At 47.1% G+C, this 13,491-nt stretch overlaps 1 protein-coding gene across 2 annotated transcripts in view; it reads right to left on the minus strand.

Annotated features, from left to right (window-relative positions):
• The window catches only part of SRC (SRC proto-oncogene, non-receptor tyrosine kinase), a 130,644-nt gene that overhangs the window by 58,544 nt on the left and 58,609 nt on the right, over window positions 1–13,491 (minus strand). The gene's annotated exons all lie outside the window — the stretch shown is intronic.

Genomic DNA, 13,491 nt, shown 5'->3' on the forward strand with positions numbered 1-13,491 from the left:
TTGAATGGTGGATCGATCACCGGTGCCGACGCGTCAACCTCCGAGGTCGATCCGCTTTCGGAGCGACGACGGGAGCCCGAAGACGAAGACCGCTGGGTCAAGTCGATTTCCGGCTCTTGTTCCGACGCCGACAGGCGCTGCTGGTCAGCTGGGCTACGGCGCGGAGGCGTCCGAGGTTTTTTCGGGGGTTTTGTCGACGTCGATGCCGACGTACCGCCCGATGGGGAAGGAGTGCGGGGTCGCTTTCGCTTCTCCTTCGACTTCGCCTTTTTCGGAGGTCGGGTCCCCGAATCCTCCTGGCGCTTTTTAGCAGGCATATCCACCGTGCCCTCGAGGGGACGTTTAGTGGAGCCCCGCTCTTCCGGCAAGTCCAGAGTCAGTATCGGAGCCGCATCGGCCGATGCGAGCTCCAGTGCCGGGGTTTCGGACGACTTCGGTGCCGATGCCTCCATCGGTCGATGGGGTCTAAGCGCCGATTCGATCAGTGCCGCCGATAAACGAGCCGCCCGGTTCTTTCTCGTCTGCTTCGAAAAGCGGAGACAATGCGGGCACGCGTCTACTCGGTGGGCCTCTCCCAGGCACAGTAGGCAGAGGGAATGACCGTCTGGAGGGGCGATCTTCTTCCCACACGCACGGCAGCGTTTGAAAAACCCCCAGCGACTTTCCATAGAAAGTAGCCGCAAAAAAACTCCCCAGAACAATCTGAGCGAGAAAAAGAAGAGCGGGGGAAAAGCGCGGGCGAAGCGCCCCGAAGGGCCGTAGCCTGACGAACACAAAACGCTTTTTTTTTTTTTTTTTTTAACTAACTAACTAACAACTATAAACTACAACTAACTACTAAACAACAATATTAAACGGGCTAACAAGAAGAAAAGGCGAAGCCAAAAACTTCTCACCGACCGGGGAAAACGGAAAGGTAAACCTCTCAGCGCAGCGGTCAGAAAGGAACTGGCGGGATTGCCGCGCGGGCGCTGGTGGGCATGCGCAGTGGGTCGCCTGCGCATGCTCGTTGGCGCCGAGCGCGGAAAAATCCCGGGCTTTTTCAGATACCGATTCGGGGATCGGCGCAGGCGCACTATCCCATGAGTGTGAGGCACAGAGACCACGAAGAAGATCTACCAGCAGACTGTTCACAGCTTTGGTTCAAGGATTTCAGCAAACAGGCACTGGGAAAGAGCCTTCTCTCTCTGAGACCCTGGAGAGCTGCTGCTGCCCATCATAGCAGCCACCACCAAGAAATTAGCTGAACCAATGGTCTAAGTTGATTTAAAGCAGTTTATTTCATTCTAGGCACTTTTTCAGATATCCAGGACCCAGACTGTAAAGAGCTTTCAAGGTCAGCATCAGAACCTTGAATTTAGCCTGGAAATCTACTGGAGCTTTCAGAGTACCAGAGTTCTACACAACCTGTGCAATTAAAGCAGAAATCAATCTAAACCCAAACAGTCTTCAAGGACAGCCCCCAACACAGCCCATAAAATTAGTATAGTATGTACCACAGCAGTCAGAAGAGTGTGTGGCTCAGTGGCACAGCATCTCCTTGCATGCAGAAGGCCCAAGGTTCAGTCCTTAGCATCTTCAGTTCAAAAAGGAACAGATGATACAAAGACCTCTATCTAAGGCACTGGAAAGCTACAGCCAATTGGAATAGACAGAACAGATGTTGACTGACCAATTATTTGACTCAATATAAAACAGGTACATGTACATTCTGTTCCAGGAAGGTCAACAGCTGGTCAGTTCACCAGCTGATCAGCCAAAGCTGCTAAAATGTGGTTTGAGCCACTCTTTCAACCTGTCCATTCAGAAGAAAGCCTGAACTCCAGTGTTGTCAAAACTATAGGCCAAAGGTACTTCCTTAGCTTTACCAGCCTTATACATCTTGAGCAATTCCATCTTAGCTAGAGTGATTTTGAATTTATTCACCCTTAACCCAAGTTATGGATGTTAGACAGGCATTCATGGAATTAAATTTCCTCACCTGGTCCAGATACAAAGGCAAAATAGCATACTGATGACAACCTGCTTCAGAACCTCCTGGGAATCTCCCTCAGAAGTTTCATATAAATGTTTAAAAAGTATAGCTCCTAGGGGACATCACAAGTGAGCTATCCAGAGGGGCAACCATCCAAAACAGTACTAGTATTCAATATTAAAAGCGTATAGAATATTTCCTTGAGAAATCTCTTACTTTAAAAATGGGGAAATGGAAAGTGGGCAAGACGGAGAGAAGTGAGGCAGCTCTCATGAGCACACCGTTATTTTTTTTTTTTAAAAAAAACCCTCTGATTATTCTGTTTAGCTGAGGAACCTGGAGGTCAGTGAGACAGTTAAAAGAACAATGAACCCAGCTACACAGAGAGAACTTCGCTCCTCACACAACAGTCTGGCCCACTGGGACTGAGCTTCCTGAATGACATGACCACATGTCAGCACAATTGAAATTGTCACAGCAACCTTCAAGAGGATTAGACAACTTCTGTGAGTGAAGCCAACGCTGGCAGTTGGAGGCAGCCATTTTCACACTTCAAGGAACTAAACTGATCGCTACCTGGTGCTACGGTGTCTTTGCTAACCTTTGATTGTAGGGTTTGAGCACCATGAGACAAACATCATTTCTTTTAGGCTACCCCTTTGAGAAAGGAGGGGGGAGGTGTCAAAACATCCACTCTCTCAGAAGACAAGCTCCTCTTCACTTGGTGCCAGACAGGACTGGTGGCTAAGGATACAATTCTAGGTTGCAATCCGCATATTGTTGAATACTGTGCTGCAGCTGGGCAGCAGCAATCATTTGCAACTATATTTTCCTATGTGGGTAAAACAATTCAGGAGCTGAGACACTGCTATACTGCAACAGAAGAGAAGAAGAAGATATTGGATTTATATCCCGCCCTCCACTCCGAAGAGTCTCAGAGCGGCTCACAATCTCCTTTACCTTCCTCCCCCACAACAGTCACCCTGTGAGGTGGGTGGGGCTGGAGAGGGCTCTCACAGCAGCTGCCCTTTCAAGGACAACCTCTGCCAGAGCTATGGCTGACCCAAGGCCATTCCAGCAGGTGCAAGTGGAGGAGTGGGGAATCAAACCCGGTTCTCCCAGATAAGAGTCCGCACACTTAACCACTACACCAAACCAGCTCTCTCATAACAAGATGAATAGCATGCGAATGGCAGCATGGACAGACACTACCTGAGAGTTAGTGCAGAGTAAATAGACAGAAGACCAAGCTGCAAGAATGTGGCCAGGGAAATCACACTGGGTCAATACTTGCCAGGGCCATGCACTTCACAGATGGCAGTATTTTTAGCTCTGGTTTTATGATGCATTTTTATTAAGCTTGTTTTAATTGTTGGTAGCCCTGATTGGGCAGAAAGGTGGGATACAAATGCTGCAAGTAAGGGAACAACAATTTACCGCATTGACTCTCCCTTAAATAAACAAAAACAAGAATTCAGTGCTCATTATGTAAATGTTCATGCATGGACACTGACCATTCAGGCTCCAAAAGCCTTCAACCTCCCGTAAAGGGAAACAAGGGATGATCTGCAAACTGATTTCTCATATAAACTTTTTTGTTTTGTTTTACACCATCATTTGTGATTCTTAAACAAGAAGGCAGAGACTAAGCCAAGGATGCAAAGGATGCTCAGTGGGAAATGTGGACCAGGTGTTCTATGAGTTTAATAAAAGGCAAATGGCATAATTTGGAAATCCATGGAGCTATTTATACACATATGGATTGGCCATTAAGGCCACCAGGAAAAGCCCTGGGGGAGAGGGTGATTGCCTGGGCGCTGCCCCCCACACTTGACCCACCCTGCCCCAAAACCAGGCAAGCAGCTGCTGCTGTGACAAGCAAGCCTGCTTTTCATCCTCCTCCCCTTCCATGTTGTTTGCCCTTAGTGTTCTTTTCCCTTCCATAGCTGAAACCTCCACACTGACCTTATAGAGGTCTTCCGAGCTTTCTCAATAACTAGGCCCTTTGTGCTTCACTTCCCAGTCTCTTCTGTACTTCCCTAAAAACCTTATTCTCCTACTTTTCTTGGATTTCTCACTCAGTAGCTTATGGTTGCCTGGTGTCTGGTACTAACCCAGACAGTCTGGTATTTTCACATTGAAATTTCTAGTATTTTTTCATTGTTTTCCCCAAACAGTCAGTCAGAACACTGGACTGTCCAGGTCAACTGGCAACGCCGAGGCAGCCCAACCCACTAATGCTTTGAGCTTGGGCTAGGTGCTCTTGCCTAGAAAAACAGAGTTCCACTGTTTGCCCCAGGAGGAGGCAGTGTCCAGCAAGAAACGGCACCTGAACTGCTGCTGCTTTGCACCAAGTCTTGGTGCTCTTGGCAGGGCAAACAGCGCAATTCGCATTGGAGGCTGCATGCAGTATGAAACAGCAGTCATTGCTGCTGCTTCACGCTTGGCCTGGGAGCAATTACCAGAGAACAAGCATGCTTTGGGGTACCCTATGAGAAAGGGGTAGATCCTCAGAGCATCCAGCATTTTTAAAAAAAATCTGGCAACCCTACATTAGCCTCGAAACTTTGGCAGGCAGCCCATACCGTTTGTCACCATCTCAGTGGACAACTCTGATCCATTACTCGGTAGAAAAGTAACAGCTAACCCTTCATCTCTTTGAGATGAGTCCTCCTGAACCAGAGACATTTCATCTCCTGTCGGCTTTCCCCCAAGATTTAGTTTAAAAACTGCTCTGCCACCTTTTTGATTTTAAGCACCAGCAGCTTGGTTCCATCTGGGGACAAGTGGAGACAGTCTCTTTTGTACAGCTCCCACTTGTTCCAGAAAGCATCCCAGTGCCTAACAAACTTAAAGCCTTCCTCCTTACACCATCATCTCATCCACACATTGAGACTTCTAATTTCTCCAGCCCTGCACGTGGAACAGGTAGCACTTCTGAGAAGACTACCTTGGAGGTCCTGACCTTAAGTGTCCTGCCTAGCAGCCTAAATTTTTCCTCCAGGACCTCACGACTGCATTTCCCCACATTGTTGGTGCCAACATGCACCACGACCACTGGCTCCTCCCCAGCACTGTCTATCAGCCTATCTACAACACATGTAATGTCCGCTACCTTCACAACAGGCAGGCAAGTCACCATATGGTCAGTACGTGGTTTTGCCACCCAGCTGTCTACTTGCCTAAGGATCAAATCACCAACTACCAAGACCCTCCCCTCTCTCCCTGCCCAGAGATGGTTCCTTGGCGCGAAAGGATACCCGCTCACCAACTGAAGAAGAGGTCCCTACTGAGGGCGCATTCCCCTTATCCTCAGCCCGGTGCCCTGTTTCCTCTCGACCCTCATGCTCCCCGGCAGCAACAAGGCTGCCACATTCAGAATGGGGCTCATCTAATACATCCCCAAGAGTCTTCTCTGAGTGCCTAACTGACTGTCTCTGCTTCTCCAGGTCAGTCACCTTGGCCTCAAGGATACGAACTTGTTCCCTGAGGACCAGGAGCTCCTTGCATTGAGCACACACCCAAGACTTCTGTCCTGTGGGCAGACAGTCATACCTGTGACACTCAGTGCAAAACACTGGAAAGCCCCCACCCCCCTGTTGGCATTCTACCTTCATGATAGCATTTTTCAAAATATACAGTCCCCTTTTAAATCCTGTTTGTTTATGTGGCTCTCCTTCTGGAGGGTCTACTTACCTTATTGGGAACACAAGGAAAATAGGGATCTGGGTTCCTGATCCTTACATAGTCCCCAGGCTAAGAGCCATAGGCCAAGAGCCCTTTAGCTCTCGCCCTTCAGCTCGTGCCTCTGGCAAGGCACAGCTTAATAATGCAAAGAGGGTGGGGCCTCAGTCTGCCCCCGGAACATAGCTACTCCTAATCAAACCGCAACAATCACCTTCAGCCCACTCAAACTAAACAAACAGCAGTTCCCCAGCAACCACAAACTCAGAATTTTCAGCAATCACACAGTCACACAAACTCAGAAATTCTCAGCAACTTCCCCAGCTGCTTAGAAAGCCAAACCTCACCCTTGTAGCACTTCTTCTCTGCTCTCTCTGAGCTCTGTGCAAACTGTCTAGCTTCCTCTGCAAGTGAATGTTCCATGCCACTACTCCAGTTCAGCCAACTGGTGCAACCGTCTTCATTGTAGCCAGTAGAACACAATTTTTGCATCCTATTTTCTGACTTTATTATTAAAACAATTTTAGTTTGCTTCCCCACAGAATCCAGACCACCAAAGTGTTTTTGAAACACAGCGTGAGAGGCGTAAATGCCTAGAAGCAGAGCAGCTGTCACCCAACACTACCTTCTGGAACTGCTAGAGCACAGAAACCTCAATTCCTATCTTACGCAAGAGGGCCTGAAAGATGCTATAATTCTGTGTACCTACCATGCACTCTTTTTATGTAGATTTTGTTATGTAAATACACTACAACTCTCCTGATAAAAATGGTTGCTAACATTAAATCTTCTTTTTAAAGTTATATAAAAAGACCTACATTTTACCATCATTATTAGTGCAATCAGGAATTTCTGACATTTAAAAAAGCTATGAATCCCACTTATTGTCTTGCCTAATGTGAAGGCTGACCAACTATCTTATTCTGGCACATTTAAAAAAAAATTAAGTGCATTTCCCCATTTTCCACTTTGCTTGGGTTTTCTGAAGTGTATTTGACAATGAAGTTAAAGTTTGCAACACTCAAGTTGCAAACTGTTATACATTGAAAAACTATTCCTTTGCAAACTTGAATAATAAATATATGTTACAGGACCTGAACTGCTGGAGCAAAGCAGAATTCCCTGCATGACCTCAGCTGTGTTATGAGTTATGGTAAACTTCGCTAAACCTGAGATGCTACCTAGCTCAGATTTGTAATCTTGCTGGCTTCAATCTGGTTTAGAATTTATTCTATACTGTTATAAAAGCAAACTACTGCTATGCTTTGAATTATAAATCATTTTTGCATTTTAATATATATTTAAAAAATTGATTTGAAGGTGAGCACATTTTAAAACTTGGTTCTTGAAAGTCTTAGTTTTACTTTCAGTTAGGAGAGACTGGTCTGAGACAGGGATTCAAGGTCACAGGAAGGAATTTAGATCTCCTCCCTTTGGACTTTCAAAACCTGACAAGTATGAACATATGGCCCATTTAGTTCCATAATCACTATGTCTGGGAGAGCAACTATTTTGGCTACACGTCCATGCAGAGTTCAGGATTTTGCCTGACTTAGCATTTTGGAGTACGCTTACTTCTCAGAGAATTACATCCAAGTGCTAGACAAGCGGGCACTTCTTAGAGAAGCAGGGATGTGGAATCAAAGTTCACTAATCAAAACTCAAACTGAACACATGGTACCATGAGTACCATGGCAGTTATACCAAATCAAAACTTAAAACAAATAATAACAGTAGCTAGTAATATTAGATACCAAACAGAAATGTTCAGGAAGTCATTTTTATAAAGGAATTAGAGATCTAGTATAATGAAACAGCTCAGGATGTCAGTTTTATAAGTGAACACTTTTATAAGTACCAATTTAAATTTAAAAAAATTAAGTAGTTTTTTGGGGGGAGGAGCAGGTGAGAACTAGGCAACTATGTGACAGGGTCATTTACCAATCAGCAGTGTCATGTAACTATCTTGGATCAGAGAGGTCTGTGCTAACAGACTGGTCTTCCCAAAGTATTTCACCAATCTCTGGCTTGTAGGCAGTGCTTTGATTTGATTCTCTATAAGTACAGCAGATCCCGTTTGCTTACCATTGCATTTTCTCCCATGCCTTTACGCTCAAATATTTCTTTGCACACTGTAGCATGCCAGTTTGACGGTGCCGTGCTACAAGTTTGGTAGGCTGGGGAGGCAAAAGCCAAGCATATGTACCCCTGCAGTATACAGCATCTGCCATACTGTGTGGATGCATGGGCAAAACTGGATGAGACCTAAGAGATCAGTGAGGAAAAAGAATGGCAGATTCCTCTGTCTTTAATGTACTTTTGTAAGCAGCTATACAAACTAGCTTTCATTCATGAAGAAAATGAGAGAAGGAAATCTATTTTTAAAAATCTATTTAAAAAGAAATCTATTTTTTTTAAAAAAAGTGGAAAGCACTGACAGCACTGAACGCTATCTTTTACCACACCATATCTCAGCGTGCTCTCAGCTGGTGTCCAAAGCATTTTTAAAATATCGGATCTGAGGTGGAGGTGGGGGAATGTTCCAAGCTCCATAGTGCAGCAGGTTTTGTTCCTCTACACTTCTTGTTTGGTTTTCAACTATACTCCAACTCCACTCCTATTTTCAGTGGGCATGAGTGGACCCCTAAGAGAATTCCTTTTTTAATAAATTATTTATGTTCATGACCATCCTTCTTAGACTGAGGCAAGCTTTTGGCAGCCTATTATCCCAGTGAGAATTTTAATTGCCTCTAAAAATGGGAACCATTTCTGCTATCTATCTGAAAGCTGCCAGAAAGGACCCTCCGGGAAGTATAATCCCAGCAAGTCATTGCAACTGGGAAGTGTGTGCATGCATGCATGCATGCAAATGTAATGAAAAAGAAGAGCTGGTTTTCACACTCTGCTTTTCTCTGCCTTAAGGAGTCTCAAAGCAGCTTGCAATCGCCTTTCCCTTCCTCTCCCCACAACAAGCACCTTGTGAAGCAGGTGGGGCTGAGAGAGTTTGAGAGAACTGTGACTGCCCAAGGTCACACAGCAGGCTGCATGTGAAGAAGTGTGGAATCAAACACAGTTCTCCAGATTAGAGTCTGCTCTTAACCATGACACCTCACTGGCTCCTTGAAGCCTCTTCATTACTGTAAAGAAAACAAAACACAAGTAACAGCTGTAATATAAGAATAGCAATTTTGACAACTAAAGCAAACCATGGCGGGGGGGGCACACTTCCCTACTGACAACGTCTTGCTTGGCCTTTCCCCTCCCATGTGTTTTCAGGGCTCTGGGTACAGAAAAATAGAACACAAGAGCAAAAAAGGAAGCATTTTAGGACACCAAAGAGTACAGGCACAATTAACTCTGCTGTCTGTGGAACAAAACAAGAGTAATTCCAATGCTAAATCCAAAAACTGAGTCAAGGGCCAGCTGAGATAAATCACTGGTGAGAAAAGAGGTAACAGTAGTCTTGCTTGCTTGATTGCTATTAAGAAACTCAATCCAGCCACAGTTATACCAGCCTTGGTAACATCAACTGACTTTATTACTCTCTCTATGTGGGCAGCCCTTGAAAAAATATCCAGAAACCACAATCAGTTTAAAATGTTATGGTAAAAATCCTAATGGGATTTTGTTGTGGTCTGAATGCTAAGCGAAAATTGATTGTATGGTGCTGATGATTGCATGTTATGCTTTATTATGATCTAGGGTCTAGACAAATTAATGGTATAATTTTATCCTCTTCAATGAGGGCATTTGTGGAATTCAGTTCTTGCTGCGGTTGCTGCCTCGTATCCTAATATCATTTTGCTTGGCTGCTGAGAGGGAGCAGCAGATTGCTTTTTCTCAGCAGCTGGGACAGGTAATGGATTGGTCCTAGTACTCCTTTCCACCATGTGTATGAAGCCAAGACCAGTTCCCGCCTGCCACCTTGTCAGCCGCTGAAGGAAAACAACATTCTGTGTCATGTGTGTATGTTGTGTGGGTTTTTCTGCAAGTCCCAACAACTGGCAGCAGGCCAAAGGGCTTCACACACCCCCTCACTGAGTGAAATGTGAACCGGCTTGTCAGTTTCTCTGAAGAATTATAAACTCCTCCCTCCTGAGATAATCACCACCCTATTACTGCTGAATCATTTATATGGTCAGTGAATCAAGAGCTCCTATTCTAGTTAGCCATTGCTTACACGCAGAAGAAGATTCCAGTCAACAAATCAAAACCTGCTTTTAGACTAAGGGAGAAATTTGGGGGTGAGGGAAGGGTCACAGCATTACTTTTGTCACATTAGCCCAATGCTGACAAACCCCCTTCATTGTTTCTCCTGTTGACCTGTGATTACAATTGCCAACCTCCAGGTGGCAGTTGAATATCTCCTGCTATTATAACTGATCTCCAGGAGACAGATATCAGTTCACCTGGAAAAAACGGCCATTTTGAAAGCTGGCACTATATCCCATGGAAGTCCCTCCCTTCCATAAACCTCGCCCTCCTCAGCCACACCCCCAAAATCTCCAGATATTTTCCAACCCAGAGCTAGCAACCCTTCTTATGAAGTGGAGGCAGGAATAGGAGGGAGCCACATTCCAGACAAGTGTATGAAAATGTGCCCTTGACATGGTGGAAGCAACGCTGAAGCGTGTGGGACTGGCATCCCCACACATCCATTCCTCTGTTGTCTGCTGCTTCCTTCACCACCTATTCCTCCCCTTTTCCTCTGTTAGGGCTGCCAGCTCCAGGTTGGGAAATATCTGGATATTTGAGGGGATGGGGACAAAAGAGGGGGGAGCTTAGGGAGGGGAGGGACTTGGGTGGGATAGAATGCCATACAGTCTACCTTCCAAAGTGATCATTTTCTCCAAGTGAACTGATCTCTCTCTCCTGGAGATTTATCATAATCATCTCCAGCTACCACCTGGAGGTTGGCAACTCTAACTGTTGCACCTATGCAAAAGCATAGACACTAAGGCTATTCTGCCAGGCCCCACACAGCTAGGTTCCCCACCAAACCCCACTGTAAAGAAGACTTCCATACTACAGAGACTTCTCTGAATTCCACATGAGAGCTATAACATTTGAATCCACTTGTTGTTGAGATGATCTTAATTGCACCAGCAACCTCCACAACCATTTCAGCAGCTAGCCTTGAACTATACAGAGCTTGGCCTACACACTTCCCACTCCCTCTTCCCCCTATCTTGTGTCATTTGTGCTTTACATTCTTCATACATTGTGAGTCACGTGTTATAAAATGGAACCGTATTAGATTGACTGGAACGTTTGCAAAACCCACCTTCCATTTGTTTAAATCTGCTCGCAATTGATTTCACACCTGGTTTCCTGTGAGGAGGTTTGACATGAATATTTGACACAATAGAATTTTCTCCTCAGCGCAGTCCCTCCCCACCTGCCCCCCTCCCCCGTGCCAAGGTGAAATGGAGTGCAATCAAAAGCCGGCAGCGTTTTCAGCAGAGTCTTTCCAACTGATTAGACAGAGCATCAGACGGCTGCAACTGGATTAGAAATGCAGGCAAGTTCAGACTGGTTGAGACTTGAGGGAAGAGAACTGCAGAGGCCTCTTCTAAGGTGATTTCTAACTTCTCTACTCTCTCTACCCCATGAACCACAGAACCGGAAGTAGGGTCATGGCCAACCCTCCTAGCTGAGGCTGCCACTTTTCTTCAAGGGGCTTCTAATGGAAAGGGGGCAAGAGTCAATTATTTCCCCATAATCAGTTAACAGAAATTTTTGTAGTTCTATTACCAGGTCAAAAAACCCACAAGGGATGCCAGTAGGGTTGCCAAATCCAACCCCAGAAGTATCTGGGGACTTTGGGGGTGAAGCCGGGAGACTTTGGGGGCGGAGCCAGGAGACACTGGGGTGGAGCTAGGGGGGAGGGGGGAAACAGCGCCGGGGAGCCTGGCGAGCCGCCCCGCAGCTGCCGCCTCTGCTCCGCTCGCCGTGGCTGCTCCTCTGAGATGGGCTCAGCCTGAGCCCATCTTGTAGGAGCAGCCACGGTGAGCAGAGTAGAGGCGGCAGCGGCGCGGCGGCCTCTTCTCCGCTCGCCGTGGCTGCTCCTACAAGATGGGCTCAGCCTGAGCCCATCTCGGAGGAGCAGCCACGGCGAGCAGAGGCGGCAGCGGCACGGCGGCCTCGCCCGCTCCACCTCTGGGATGGAAGCGGAGGGGGGGGTGGAGGCGGGCCGGGAGCGTGGCGAGCCGCAAGTCCGGGTCCTAGAAGGGCCCGGATTCGCGGCTCGCCATGCTCCTGGCCTGCCTCGCCCTCCCCTGCGCTGCTGCCGCCTCTTGGCTGCTCCTCCGAGATGGGCTCAGCCTGGGCCCATCCCGGAGGAGAAACTGCGGTGGGCGGGGAGGGGGCGGCAGCGGCGCAGCGGCCTCGCCGGCTCCAGGATCTGGCGGCTCGGCGCCGTTTCCCCCCTCTCCCCCCGCTTCCATTTTTGGGGGAGCGGGGGAAGAGGGTGGAAATCCTGGGGTCCCCCCCCAGGGCGGGAGGGTTGGGAAGCCTAGGTGCCAGCCTCCAATGAGACCTAGGGATCCCCTGGAATTACACCTCACCTCCAGACTTGGAGAAAATGGATGCTTTGGAGGGTGGACTCTATGGCACTGTAACCACTGAAGTCCCTGGCCTCCCCAGGCTCCATCCCAAATCTCTAGGACTCCTTGACCTGGAGCTGGCAACCCTAACCCCTTCAACCCCCAGGAAGAACTGGCAACCCTAAATTGCCTAGGAGCTGGTAACAGCCTGAATAAAACAGTTCCCCCCTCGAAACTTTTACCTATTTATAAAAAACCCTCCTTAAACAAGAAATGTGTTCCTCAAATTGTGACTCATACCTTTAAGCACACTGAACATTATGACTAAGCACAGCAAGGTCTCACCTCCCCAGCACTTTTGAAGATAGCAATAGTAGTCATGTGTGCTCCCAGTTTAGATCAAGCCTGAGGGAAGCAGAGGAGAATTTAACTTTTTTTTCTCTCATGCAGTTTTGTGGGTTGACCCCTCCTCATGCAGCTGGCAGCTGAGGAAGAAAAAAAAAACTGGAAAGGAAAGGGTGCCTTTTCATTTTCAGAGCTACCAGTAGCACAGGGATCAGTTTCATTTGACAGAACCACATTAGGGAGAAGTAGGGTTAAAACCCTTTTCCACTTTTCCATCAACCCCAATCCAAATAGATTTCAGAGACACCAGGAAGATCCAGTCATGGTTTCCTTCAGTATTGCATCTGTTTTGCTTTTTAATGATTATAACTACTGATCTAACATTTTTGTTTGTGTGAAGCACAGGGCTGGCCTTGCCACTAGGCAAACTAGGTGACTGCCTAGGGTGCTGGCCTTCTGGGGGTGATGAATTGGGTGCCCCCGTGTGACTTGGTGACGTTATCAGTGCAGAGGGAGCATCAGAAAGTTAGCCTTGCTTGGGGTGCCAGACAGTCTAGGGCCAGCCCTGGCAAAGCAATTTATAATTTTTAAATCTCAGTCATGCAACAAAGCTGTGAAGCAGATAATGGTTGCTGCCATTTTGCAGGTACAGAGCTAAGGCTGAGGAAATGTGGGTTGCATAATGAAGACTTGGTCAGCATCCAGGCAGAGCCTGGGAATTTCCTGGAATTATAGCTTCTCTCCAGACTACAGAGATCAGTTCCCCTGAAGAAAATAGCTGCTTTGGAAGTTGGGCTCTTTTGCACTGTGCCCCACTAAGGTCCTTGTCCTCCCCAGGCTCCAATCCCAAATCTCCAGGAGCTTCCCAACCTGAGATGGCAGCACTATCCCCTGGCAGTTACATCCCTACTTGGTCTGTTGCATGCAAACTCAGTCCTTTGT

Source organism: Heteronotia binoei, chromosome 2, assembly GCF_032191835.1.
Source record: "Heteronotia binoei isolate CCM8104 ecotype False Entrance Well chromosome 2, APGP_CSIRO_Hbin_v1, whole genome shotgun sequence".
Taxonomy (NCBI): Eukaryota; Metazoa; Chordata; class Lepidosauria; order Squamata; family Gekkonidae; genus Heteronotia; species Heteronotia binoei.